Source organism: Malus sylvestris, chromosome 10 (genome assembly GCF_916048215.2).
Source record: "Malus sylvestris chromosome 10, drMalSylv7.2, whole genome shotgun sequence".
In the NCBI taxonomy this organism is placed as follows: domain Eukaryota; kingdom Viridiplantae; phylum Streptophyta; class Magnoliopsida; order Rosales; family Rosaceae; genus Malus; species Malus sylvestris.
Window position 1 is genome coordinate 29,470,078 of NC_062269.1, and position 12,938 is coordinate 29,483,015.

A 12,938-nucleotide genomic window follows, 5' to 3' on the forward strand; every position below is an offset into this window, starting at 1 on the left:
TCCGAATGGGATTGACATCATTGCGCTCTCTTTTGTACGCAAAGGTTCGGACCTTGTTGAGGTCCGAAAAGTGTTGGGGAAGCATGCAAAGAACATAATGCTCATGTCCCAGGTAGGGCAGACCCTTTAGGTTGCCAGACGTGTGACCGCACAAAGCCCCCGATTTTCAAGGGCCCCTAAATTTTAATTACCTTTATTTAGTACCACATATAGAAATAGTGTTTACAAAACTCACAATGTCTTAGGGGAGTTGTCAAGTGCTTGTCCTAACAGATAATTATGCATGGTTTCGACTCCCTAGGAACCATGTTGGGCATTTTTGAGCTACATTAATTTTCTCACTTATTTTCTTTTTTTTTTTAATATTTGTGGTTTAATTTCTCTTATTATAAAAGATAACTTTTGATAATAAATTTATAATTAGGAATATCATAATTTATTAAGCCACGTCAACATTTTGTGTTGACTTCTTTATAGAGAAAGAAAGACAAAAGAAAGTGTATAAGAGAAGGAAGGGGAAGAGGAAGGTATTAGGAGGGGAGAAAATCCTACTCCCTAGAATGTATCGCGTCATTGTATATAAAAAAAAACATCGCCTTGTCATGACTTCCATGCCTAAGAAAACCTTTCTTTTAAAACCCTAATAAACCTTTTGCGCTTTAGCCTTTTGCTCCTATGAAGTTTGTGTGTAGATTGTTATGAGTTTGTGAACATAAAAATGGAAAAGGTACTTGAATCTGTGGGGTAGAAACAACCGTAAAATAAGATTGTGTGCACATTAGGACTGTCTTCTGGGTCTGTGGAGATGTGTGAGAAACTCTTGAGGGCCTGGATGAATGCGGCTCGCTTCAAATTGTTGCACGGTACTCATGATTACCACCAAGAAACTCTTGACAATCTTAGGACCGCTATGAACAACACAGAATTCATTGTGCCATTATGCTGGATACTAAGGGTCCCAATATTTGAACAGGGGAAACCTATAAACCTTAAACAGGGCAAAGAGATTATCGTCACCACTGACTATATGATTCGTTGACAAGAGCATGTTCTCTATGAGTTACAAGAGGTTGGCTAAGGATGTGAAACCGGATACTTAAGTCTTCCTGGAGTGATTGTTAGTCTGCCATCCAACCTTATCAGAGAAAGACAAGATTGATATCTTGGATTGGGGAGTTCCGAATAGGATTGACATCATTGTGCTCTCTTTTGTACACAAAGGTTTGGATGTTGTTGAGGTCCGAAAAGTGTTGGGGAAGTATGCAAATAACATAATGCTCATGTCCAAGGCAAGGTCGACCCTATAGGCTGCCAGGCGTGTGACTGCACAAAGCCCCCGATTTTCAGGAGCCCCTAAATTTTAATAACCTTTATTAAGTACTACATATAGAAAGAGTGTTTACAAAACTCACAATGTTGTCTTAGGGGAGTTGTCAAGTGCTTGTCCTAACAGATAATTATGCATGGTTTCGACTCCCTATGGAACCATGTTAGGCATTTTTGAGCTACATTAATTTTCTCTCTTATTTTCTTTTTTTAATATTTGTAGTTTAATTTCTCTTATTATAAAAGATAACTTTAGATAATAAACCTATAATTAGGAATATCATAATTTATTAAAATCCTCAAAAGTCTAAAGATATAATCTTTAAAAGTCCCCATCTCCACATATGACATCATTTAATCGAATACATGTCATTCTTTTATTCTTTTGGTCACCATTTAAGGATCATCTAATTTTCATTCTATTTGAAGATCATTTAGCCATCCATATATAAAAAGAAAGGGTAAATTACACAAAACTATCTCAACTATGGATCGAACCACAATCTCATACCTCATGTTTTAAACATTGCAATGTTACACCTCAACTTATGAATTGCAATGTCAGACCTCGATTAAATTTAGGGAGTTTTAACGAAAAGCCCGTGGTACTGTTCACTTTAACGCAAAAACCACATTTTTACACTAAAAAGTCAAACCTAGTACTATTCACTTTACCCTTTATTTTGTCCTTATCGTTAAAACTCAAAGTTTTCAAGCCATTTTCATTAGTTTTCCTTTAAATTTACTGTTAGTTTGACCGTTAAATGATGACTTGGCAATAATAAGACGCACTCATCACCCATTTGAATTTAAAAATTAAATAAGTGAAGAATTTTTTTATCTGAAAAAATTAAACTTATTAAAAACCCTGTCTCTCCTCGTGTCTCTCTCCCTTTTCTCTCTCGTTGCTTCTTAATGGCCGTCTGCGGCGAGTCCTCTGTCATGAAAGCCACCTGAACTCGAGAATCGGCTAGCGTATGAGCTTCAAGCTAGCGATTCCTAGACCTGGTGATGATCGAGACTTTCCCAATCCTCGTTTATCCGTCATCAAGGTTCTAAAGATCAGCAAGAGAGCTCTCGAGTGCGTCGTGAAAATCTGAAGCGGCGTATCGCCATCACCGTTACTGATGTGGTTATCACTGCTGGTGGAATCGAGAGCGCTAGGGATTTTGGAGTAGTGGAAGGCGTTATTCTATCTTTTCCTGAAGGAACTCGATGGAGTCAGGAGATGAGATATTTTCGATGAGGTAGCCTGCGCGTCTTCTATCTTTTCCTTATCTCGTTCGTCTGCGCGTATTCTCCACTAATGCCCATAAATCATTTTACCTATAACATCATTGGTTTAAATTAAAAAAATTAAATCTTGATTTTCTCCGGTAGAGAAATAGTCTAGTGTTTGGGTCCAATGGCTATGAAAGTTTAGTGGGATTTGAATCCCACTCCGGGAACTCGTAAATATGTTGGGATTTTAAGGTTTGTAAATTTTGATTTGTGAGATTTGAGAATTGCAGCCTGCTTGTAATTGCCAGATCCACATTCAATGCACAATTTAGGATAAAAAAATCAGGTCTGCACTTTCTTGTGATTTTTCAACTTGGGTTTTGAATTTTTTTTTCTGGGAAAAATTATATGCTCTGGTTTGTTTGGTTGCTCAGAAAATGTGGGAGTGGGGTAACGATGGATTGGGGATGAAGGAGGAGGGAGGGTTGCAGCTGAGAGAGTTGTTTTTAAGTGATTTTAATTGTAAATAATTTTTTATTGCAATTGGCAAATGAATGGGCTCTGTTCCTACCACGTCGTCATCATCCAACAATCAAAATTGACAGAAAATTTAACGGAGGTCTGACTTTGCAATGAATACATAAGTTGAGGTATAACATTTCAATGTTTACAACATGAGGTATGAGATTGTGGTTCGATCCATTCTTAAGGTAGTTTTGTGTAATTTACCCAAAAAGAAATTCTAGTACAACCTTGCTCCCAACACTAAGGTGGAGGTGACCAAGTGATGCTCGCCCCCATTGATTACGGTTAGATTAATTTGGTTTAATTGTTTTAAGACACGAATCTTGAAATTATCTAATCTAACAACAATCAGCTGAGCAGGGGTTATAATCATTCTCAATTTAAGGCATGAGAAAAAACACAATAAAAAACTAACAGTTCATTGTAAGATGCTACAAATATCATAACCAGTGATTTGTTTAACTAGTTGATACTAAAGAGCTTGATCGGTTTTGATTGTGATATACGTATGGTGATATGGGAAAAGGATCCTCTCCGGATCTACTTTGTGGGGATCTTAGGGATCCTTATATTCTAGTTGTTTATCGTACATCGTGCGGTTAGTTTTCATCAGATACTATTTGTGTTTAATTTTAAATAAAGAAAATCAAATGATTTATGATCGTATGATATACGAGAACGGCTTTTTATATTTAAAATGTAAGGAGTTTCGAACCAAAAAACATAGAGAGTGCATATAGGTATATAGCTACAACCATGCTTCTTTTTTATTTATTTTCTTTTGTGTTTATATCAAATTTATACATAAGAAAAAATATAAAATATAAAAGAAAATATAGCAACCAGAATTTAGACTGTGTAAGTGTCACGCCCTGACCCCAATATACGTCCAAGATCGACACATGGCGTCCCAAGTATTCGTATATCTAACATACCCCACCTCCAGGATATGTACGAAGCATAATTCAAGATTCGAATTGCGTAGTAAAATTTCGTATACTTTATGGCTGTATCTAACCTCCTCGTTAAACTGCCTACATACCCGAAATAGAGATCAAGTCATTCGTAGTTCACCATTCATCAAACTCTAAACTTTTCTTAAAAGACTTCTAGCAGAAAACATAGAGTACCACACTACACATCAACCATAAGCCAAACAACAATTGTTATCTTGCCATTCACACACACATATGATTTCCAACATCATTCTATAACACATACAATACACCAAAATGCAAGGCCAGAGCGACACAGTTCGAGCGAAGCTTACATCTATAAAGAATGAGATTTCGGATCACTCAACGAAATCCAACAACATTAAGTTTCGGACCACTCAACGGAATCCAAACAGGATACGATTTTGGACTACTCAACGAAATTGCAGACTAGAAGGGATTCTGGACCTCTCAACGGAATCCGAGTGGATACGATTCCGGACCACTCACCGGAATCACAGAGTACAATAGATATTAGACTACTCAATGAAATCTAAGGCATGATACGATCTTGGACCACTCAACGGAATTGCGGAGCACGAGAGATTTCGGACCACTCAACGGAATCCAGATGAAGCAGGGAACCAGACCACTTAACGGAACCCCAACGAAACCCAATTCCAGATCACTCAACTGAATCGAGCAGGAGTCCAAGAAACATATCAAGGGTTCGAAGAAACAAGACATAAATCGAGTTACTCAATTTACAATGGCTCAACGAAATGAAACAAAGCACAAATATTAAATTTAGAACAGGTCAATGAAGCGAGAAATGAAACAATGAAATGGGATATGAAACAAGCTTTGAAGCAACAAACCCCATGTCAATAGGTTAATAGTCCATTACTAGCGCTCACATATCATCACATCTTACCAATCATGCAAATCAAACCACATTTCAAATATGCACGTCAAATCATATTTGACAAATATTTCCAATCCACAAATCGAATCTCATTTCAATAGAAATCACATTTAAAAATCAAGATGATATTCACAAAGGACATTAAATACGAAACCAGGATAAGAACTATATCACCTATATTGAAGTCCCTCACCGAGTCTCTAGTAATACTAATTTTAGTATTTCAAATGATTCGACACATGTTGACCAAAAGTCAACCCTCAGTCAACATTGGGGTCCACAACACTACGTAATTCAATTGGGAACATCCGCCCATCAAATTTTGGATCCGTAACTTTCTAAGATCCTCATTATGCTCATAGAACGACATATTAAAATTTCATCATGATCTGACGGTCGGATCTTCGCCAATCACAAATTCAAGTGGTTGTCAACCTTTAGTTTTACAAACTTAAAAATTCAATTCGGAAAGATCCGTACGTCGGATTCCCGATTTGTAAGCTTCTATGGTCTTCAAATATTACATACTATAATGATCATCGATTCATATAATGAAAATAGGTACAAACAATCAAATAATGATCATTTATTCATATAATGATCATCGATTCATATAATGTAAAGTTTGATGACGACCCAACGATCAGATCATCGATTCATATAATGATCAAGTGACCTACTATAATGAAAATAGGTTCAAACAATCAAATCACATCAAGCGGATATTAAATCAGAAATCAGGACATCTAATTTAATTTAAAATAGCATCGTCGACCCACTGTCACACGCCACTGCACGTGCCGCCGCCTGTGGCGGTTTTCGACGAATGGAAACTCAATTTTCCAACTAATTTCAAAAAATTTTACATAAATGTAGAACTTATCAAGGGGAAGAACTTCCATACCTGGGTCGAAGTCTAATTCGGCCAAGAAACACTTGAAAACCACCTCAATCCGCGGGAAACCCATGAAATGGGTGCTCTCGATTCGACCTCAAAACGAGCTCCAACACCTCCACCACTGCTTGGGATTTTTTTCTTGAGGTTAGGGGAAGTGGATTGGTGGTGGTGGTGGTTGACGGAGTTAGCTTCAGGGTTGGCGAATCGCCACCATGGAACCACCGCACCCATCGGTGCGTTCCTTATGAAATCGAGCTAAATTCCATCAATTTTGGGGTGTAAAGGAAGAGGGAATGATGGGGGAATGTTTTCCATGTTGTGGCAAGCCTTGGATCGCCGAAAAAATGCTATAATCGACATCGGAATGTGTGGAGGAACCGAGTTGGGGAAACCGAGTCATCTGGTCGAAAACGGGTTAAAAGAGGTTGGCTAGTTCCCCTCATTCTCTTCTTCCTCTTTTCCCCTCCTTAATCTCTCTTCTAATTAGCCCGTTCTTCCCTCATTTCCCTAATTTATCTCATTTTCTTCCCATCACAGCTACACACGTAGCACCACAAATCATTGCTCCAGCAAATCTAGAGCCTTTCAGATAATGGTCAAATAACCATTTCGCCTAACTTCTTCGTTATAAGGGGCTGTGAATTTTGATGACATTCTTGCAAACTCGAACACGTTTATGGTGGCTAGAGGTGACCTCGGAATGGAAACTCTAATTGAGAATATATTCTTAGCTCATAAATTGATGACAGTGAAGGCAAATAGGCTGGGAAAGCCGGTGGTTATGGTCACTCAGATGATTGAATCGATGTTCAATTCCCCTTGCCCATGCGCGCTAAAGCCACAAATGTTGCCAACACTGTTCTTGATGGAACTCACTCCATGATGCTCTGCCGAGAAACAACAGTGGGAACCTATCCTCAAATTGCAGTTTAAACCATGGCTGAAATCTCTGTTGCTATAGAGGATTCAATAAATTACATGCAGCTTCTCAAGACAAAAATGGAAGCTGCACCCATGCCTATGTCTCCATTAGAGAGCTTGGCCTCTTCTGTAGTGCAGATGATGAATTGCATTAAGGCAGCGATGATTTTAGTGCTAATGAAAGGATGAAGCACGACGAAGCTTATGGCTATGTACATGCCAAGCATTCCAATTTTTTCCGTGGTGGTTCCTAAGATAACAACACTTTTTGAGTGCTTGTGCAGCAATGCAACTCCAGTAAGGCATGTCCTTGTTTTCCGATTGAGGCATTCTGCCGCTTGTTAGCTCAGCTCCCTATAGAGATTCTCAAGCTGAGTCCTTAGAAGAGAGCATACAATTTGCAGTTCAACAGCAAGGGCAAAGGGACTCTGCAAGTCTGGAGATGCAGTCGTGGCTTTACACAGCGCTAACGCTGATATGACCAAGATTTTGTTATGATATGAGGAGATCTTGTTAAAGTTTAGGTTCAAATTTAGGAAAACTAATTAAAAAGGCTTGAAAACTTTGAGTTTAACGATAAAGACAAAATAAAGGGTAAAGTAAATAGTATCGGGATTAACTTTTTAATGTAAAAATGTGGTTTTTCGTTAAAGTAAACAGTACATGAAGCTTTTCTTTAAAGTTCCCTTGAAATTTACCTTTGATTTGCAGCATCTAATTTTGGTTTTACTGTTTTGTTTTAGAGTTTAATTTGAGGTTAGAACAAATAAGATGATGTATTTATTTCATCTAATGAAGATAAATGTTAATTGGTGAAGTTTGAATATATGATTGATGCGTTGTTCTCAATTCAGGTACTCATGTGCAATCTAACCAGGTAAACACCAATGCAAAGAAACACTATATTTGAGTGATGCTAAAATTTTTTGTTTACATATATAGTCCAATGTAGATTTTACAATGCATTCTCAAATTTATGTAGGGTGATGGGCAATAATTAATGTCTATAATGTGCAAAGGTAGAAGTTAATGGTTCATCTATTAAAGTAATAAACATCATATTGACAACCAGAGTACTGTTGCAGTTCTATTGGAATAGGAATGTAATTGTGTAAATCCTAGTATATCTAGGAATATCTCTTATATTCATATTAGGAGTTGATCACCTATTAAGAGTTGTAATTCGAAAATGGTAAGGAATTAACCTTCCCTACTACTATAAATAAAGACACAATGAGATGGAATAAAATACACCCACAATTACACATCTCACTCTTCTCTCTACTATTACCGCACATTTCTCTCTCTCTATGGCCTCTATAATTGTTCAGTAAATTATACTTACAACACGTTATCAGCACGCTCTTGACGTTGTGCTAAAAAGAGTTTATTTTTCAATCAGGGGAGTATTACGTTTTAATCATTCTTTTTATGATTAATTGATTATTTTATTGAATTGATCTACATGCTATTGATTCAATTTAATTTTTCTTTGTTGAACGTGATACAACGCATTGGAGTTGCAATTCCGGCTTTATGAGAAAGATCTTCTACAAATTCAAAGGCTTTTGTTGTTTTCTACCAATCAGGTACGCTTAAAATAAAGTAAGATATTTGAAAGGACCTTGAAGCATGAAAACATTCCCCATGATGCATAAACCCCCTATATTTATATTTTCCTTCCGATATATATATTTTATATGTTCATATATTTGTCAATATATATATGTTTCATGCATTATGCAAGTTTTGCTATGTGGAATTTATGAGTCAAAGAATATAAATAAATTAGAAGCATATTAGGGTTTTTCAAACCCTATAAATTTCAAAAAAGAATTTAAGATACAACTTCGACTGAGCCATGGCCTAGGGTTTTTTTTGCATGTTGCTGGGCCCACAGACCTATATAGCAGCATACCAGCCCGTGGGTTTTCTCCTGGTCCAGCCTGCGCCAGACCAAGCCAGCCCGTGATGGGTTTGTCTGCGCATTCAGCCCATCTTCCATCAGCTTGCAGCTGAATGGGTTAGCTTCTGTTTCGGCTTGCTACCCGCGTAGTGAACCAAGCCCGATTGATTAGGTTTTTCAGTGTTGGGCTTCACGCCCTCGGCCTCTAATCCAAAATTTCAGCACATGTTGGGCTCTTCGCATTCCCTCGCCCCAATCTGCAGCAAGGCTACAGCTTGCACTGCAACGAACTGGGCTATTTTGCAGCCGTTTCCCCGAGGCTCAACAGGCCTGCAACCTTGTCTCATGTACTGCAGTCAGCAATTACATGCTGGACTATGTTCCTTTTTCGACCTAATGCTAATTTTTTTGGCATTTTAAATAATTTTAACCCGAATGTTATAATTATTTTTGCTTCTACAATCGACCTCGTATGGCCCGATTTATTGAATTAATTAAAAGTGACATGCATTCCATTAATATGATAATGAATCCAAAATTATTGACCTGAAGATCACTTTTGGACATTAACGATTCAATAATTTATTTCTCTTCTTTGAACCGTTGACTCACTTTCGTAGTCTCGAAGTGCTTACACTTGAGTTCCCGAAGAACCTCAAATCCACTATACTTAAATCAGCATATTGTATTATGTATTCTTGCAGGAACATCTCTTTTATGAACTAAATGTTCATAAACTAAATTGAACATGTAGTTTCAAATTTAGTGCCTTTGAAATCCGAAGTTTTCATAAAACAATACACGAATGAAAACCCGATGTTTTTCATGAAAATCATGTCTTAGAACTCGAATGTTCTAACTTTAATGCTTATGGATGATTTATTTCCATAACACTAATCACAATCTTATTCCATCCAATTCAGTGGATTGTTGAAACATCACAAGTTCGATTTTCCTGATTTGGATGTTTCTATTAGAAACCACTTTATGTGGGATACAAGACGTGAATTTCCATGTGACTATTAAGAAGTTGAGAAACCATTGAAGCCAATAATGGCAAGAAATAGCTGAATAAACCTCCGCATTACAAATGGAAATATCTACAGACTATCTAATCATGAAAGACATTGCCTGAAGCACACCATGATTACGTCCATGAATGAGTAGAATTCTAAAGTTTATAAATCTGATTGAATTTTGACTAGAGAATACTTTTCTCATCCTTCTATGTTTCTAACTCACTATTGAAGCAACAATGTAGAAAGCGAAAGTTTACCAAATTCTCGCATATGATTACTTCCACAAACATATGGTAGAATCAGGGCTTGCCAAGGTGTGGCATCATGCCTGAAGCATGATCATTGGTACCTAAGACTTAAGACTTCAAGAATAAGGGATAATATTCCTAAACCTTAACCCTACAGAATCTATTTCCGTCTTGATAGAATAGATCATTGGTTATCCACCTGTTCGTGCACCTACCAATGTTGTTGAGGAGTACCATTCTCGTAGTCAATATGTGAGATTAATTTTGCTCCACCGAACATCGTTGGAAGAGTAGAATTTTGACATGAATGACCTTGTAGGCCGAATCCATCCTAGTAACTTTGGTTTAATTGTGAACATTTTTCCTTATTCTTGGATTCAAGTTTGGTGTATGTTTTACTTATGGATAATCTTATTGATATTGTCCTCAAATATGAGTTAATTGAATCATGTTTCTGTATACATGTGACCAATTCAACTAAACACGTGATTAGGTAGGAATGTGGGAAAGTTAGTTATTTGGATGAATGTGTACTACGCACACTAACTTTACACCTAAATCACATCTCTAACAACGACTTAAGGGCTATCCAACCTGATTAAGAGCATTGACACGGTCCTTGTTGTATGAATGGTACTGAATCACCATTTAAGGAACCTTAAATTCTCCCTGTCGTTGAGTTTTTAAGAATATTTGATAGAACAATGATCATAAATAAACCACTGAAGAAAATAGAGTGAAATATCTTTGCACCACCTCTAAAAATGAGCCTGAAACTTTGATTTGGGGCCAATGGGTTGTCTCCCAACTGGAAACACACCACATATGGCCGGCCTAGGGCTCGATGATTGAGCAGTTTACTTGCTTTGGCATGACCTTTTGGGACACTTAGGTCGAACAATGATGCTACGACATATCTCCTTACTCGAAGTAAGGATCTTGTGCCTACAAGCACACTTTGCCAAGGCTACTCATTAGGAAAATTGATTTTCTATATCATTTTTTGCAAATATACTAAATCACCCTTTTTTCATAGTGGATTCAAGGGAATATATGTGGACTAATCCAACCAAAATGTGGACCATATAAATACTTATGGTTTTGGTTGATGAATCGACAAACTGGTTACATGTTTGTTGACACACATTACTGCTAAATCTCCTGGCTGATTAAGGGCTCACCACCATACTTATCCCTTAAGGTTCGGGAGACTAGTTAATGCCGGAGAGTTTATATCGACAGTTTTTGATAAAGTATTGCACGTATTTTGGGTTTATAATTGAACATCAAATTCTCATGTTCACCCCAAATAGCATCACCTAGCGATCATAAAATGCAATTTAAACGATTACCCAGATTTTGGTAAACGTACCAAATTTTCAGTTTTTGCCTAAGGCTATGCATTCTTGTACGCAGTTATGTTGGTTTGCCTTGGGGCCCATTACCACCCAACCTATATGACGTTATAGTTGGTTACTAGGTACGAACCTGATGTTTTTCGTATTTACGCATTTGGGTGTGCATTCCATCTGCCAAGTTGCGCCACCACAACGTACCAACATAAGTCATCAAAGAATGATGTGAATCTTTGTTGATCATGACTCTCCTTCACACTAGCTCTCTTAGAGCCCTTGCATGCGATCTCTTTACCGCTCATTTGCGGGTTGTCACTTCAATGAGATAATTTTCCCGCTGTTAGGGAGAGATAAGAATGTCAACGTTCCTGTAGAACAGCGTGAATTTACATGGATGTTACCCACTATGTCTCATCTCGATCCCCGTATCGTACCTGTATGATAAGTAAGTGTGATGAAATTCTAGCTTTCAAAGTGTTGCTCCAGACACATTCTTCTGATCTAGCTAAAGTGACGAGATCATATACTAGCTGCAAACATGCCTGCAAGGATAGATGTACTTAATGGACATTGAGTTAACATCCTTGAAGGGTTTGTCGCCCCTGTTGGGCGGTTTAGACGCCCTTGTTGGACGATATCCAGTACACCGGTGGATAACCAATCAATCTATCTTGGCCTGGAGCATGACATATCACTCGGTTCGTAGGATTCACTTTCCTAGAATAGGAAAACATGGCACAAAATGAATCTATACTTGATTGTTGTCTCAAATCATTTCCATCCCATGAGATTAATCCGGATTACTCCCAAGACTTGAAGTTCTTGGTCTAGTATACTGGTTTGGGTGAGCTAAATGGAATTGAAATGAGATTATCATCATTGATGTTTTCACTTATATGGTAGCTACCGACATAAATGAAAAGCAACTGTGTTTAGTTGATTAAGTGATAATGTAGAACTGATTGGACAACCAAAGTTACAATCCAGGTCAAATTCCTTACCAAAGTGTGTTTTGGACCTATCATTCCTACACTGCCCAAGGTAACCCCATTGTGTTACAAGTGGGAAATGAAGTATTATGAGATGAATGGAATAAGTGTGATATGATGCATGCCTTACGGCGCAAGGTTTCTCTCAAACGTCCTGTGATTGATAACATCATGGTGAAATGTGGTTAGTGTTTTCTCCATGGGGATATAGATACATAGATTTACAGGTAAGTTCCCTAAGAATTACATGGACTAGTTCAAATAGTTCCAAACCACGAAACACCTTCTTAACTTGTTTGAAGTGTTCACTTACAATCTGACGGATATGGTAAACCCGTCTAAGTGATTATTTGATCAGTTAGGGATGAATTATGCCCTTGCGTGTTAAACTATGAAGTCTTATTCCAAATTGCTAGAGTTACAGTTTATGTCGTTGACATGAATCTCACTAAGACTCTGGAAGAGCTTGAGAAAACTGCCCCGCACCTGAAGATGAAATTTGAGATAAAGGATCTTGGGAAACTCGTTTTTACCTTGACTTAAGGTGAAACTCGTTTTTACCTTGACTTAAGGTTGAAGCATTGTTCTAACAGTATTTTGGTCTACCAGTCGAACTACACCCTGAAGGTGTCACCTGAGTATACCTTTGATCGTCCATATGTTATATGAA

General features: G+C 37.6%; 1 pseudogene; it reads left to right on the forward strand.

Annotated features, from left to right (window-relative positions):
• The first annotated feature begins 718 nt into the window (after positions 1–718).
• LOC126584434 (pyruvate kinase, cytosolic isozyme-like) lies at positions 719–7,249 on the forward strand (annotated as a pseudogene).
• The last annotated feature ends 5,689 nt before the right edge of the window (positions 7,250–12,938 follow it).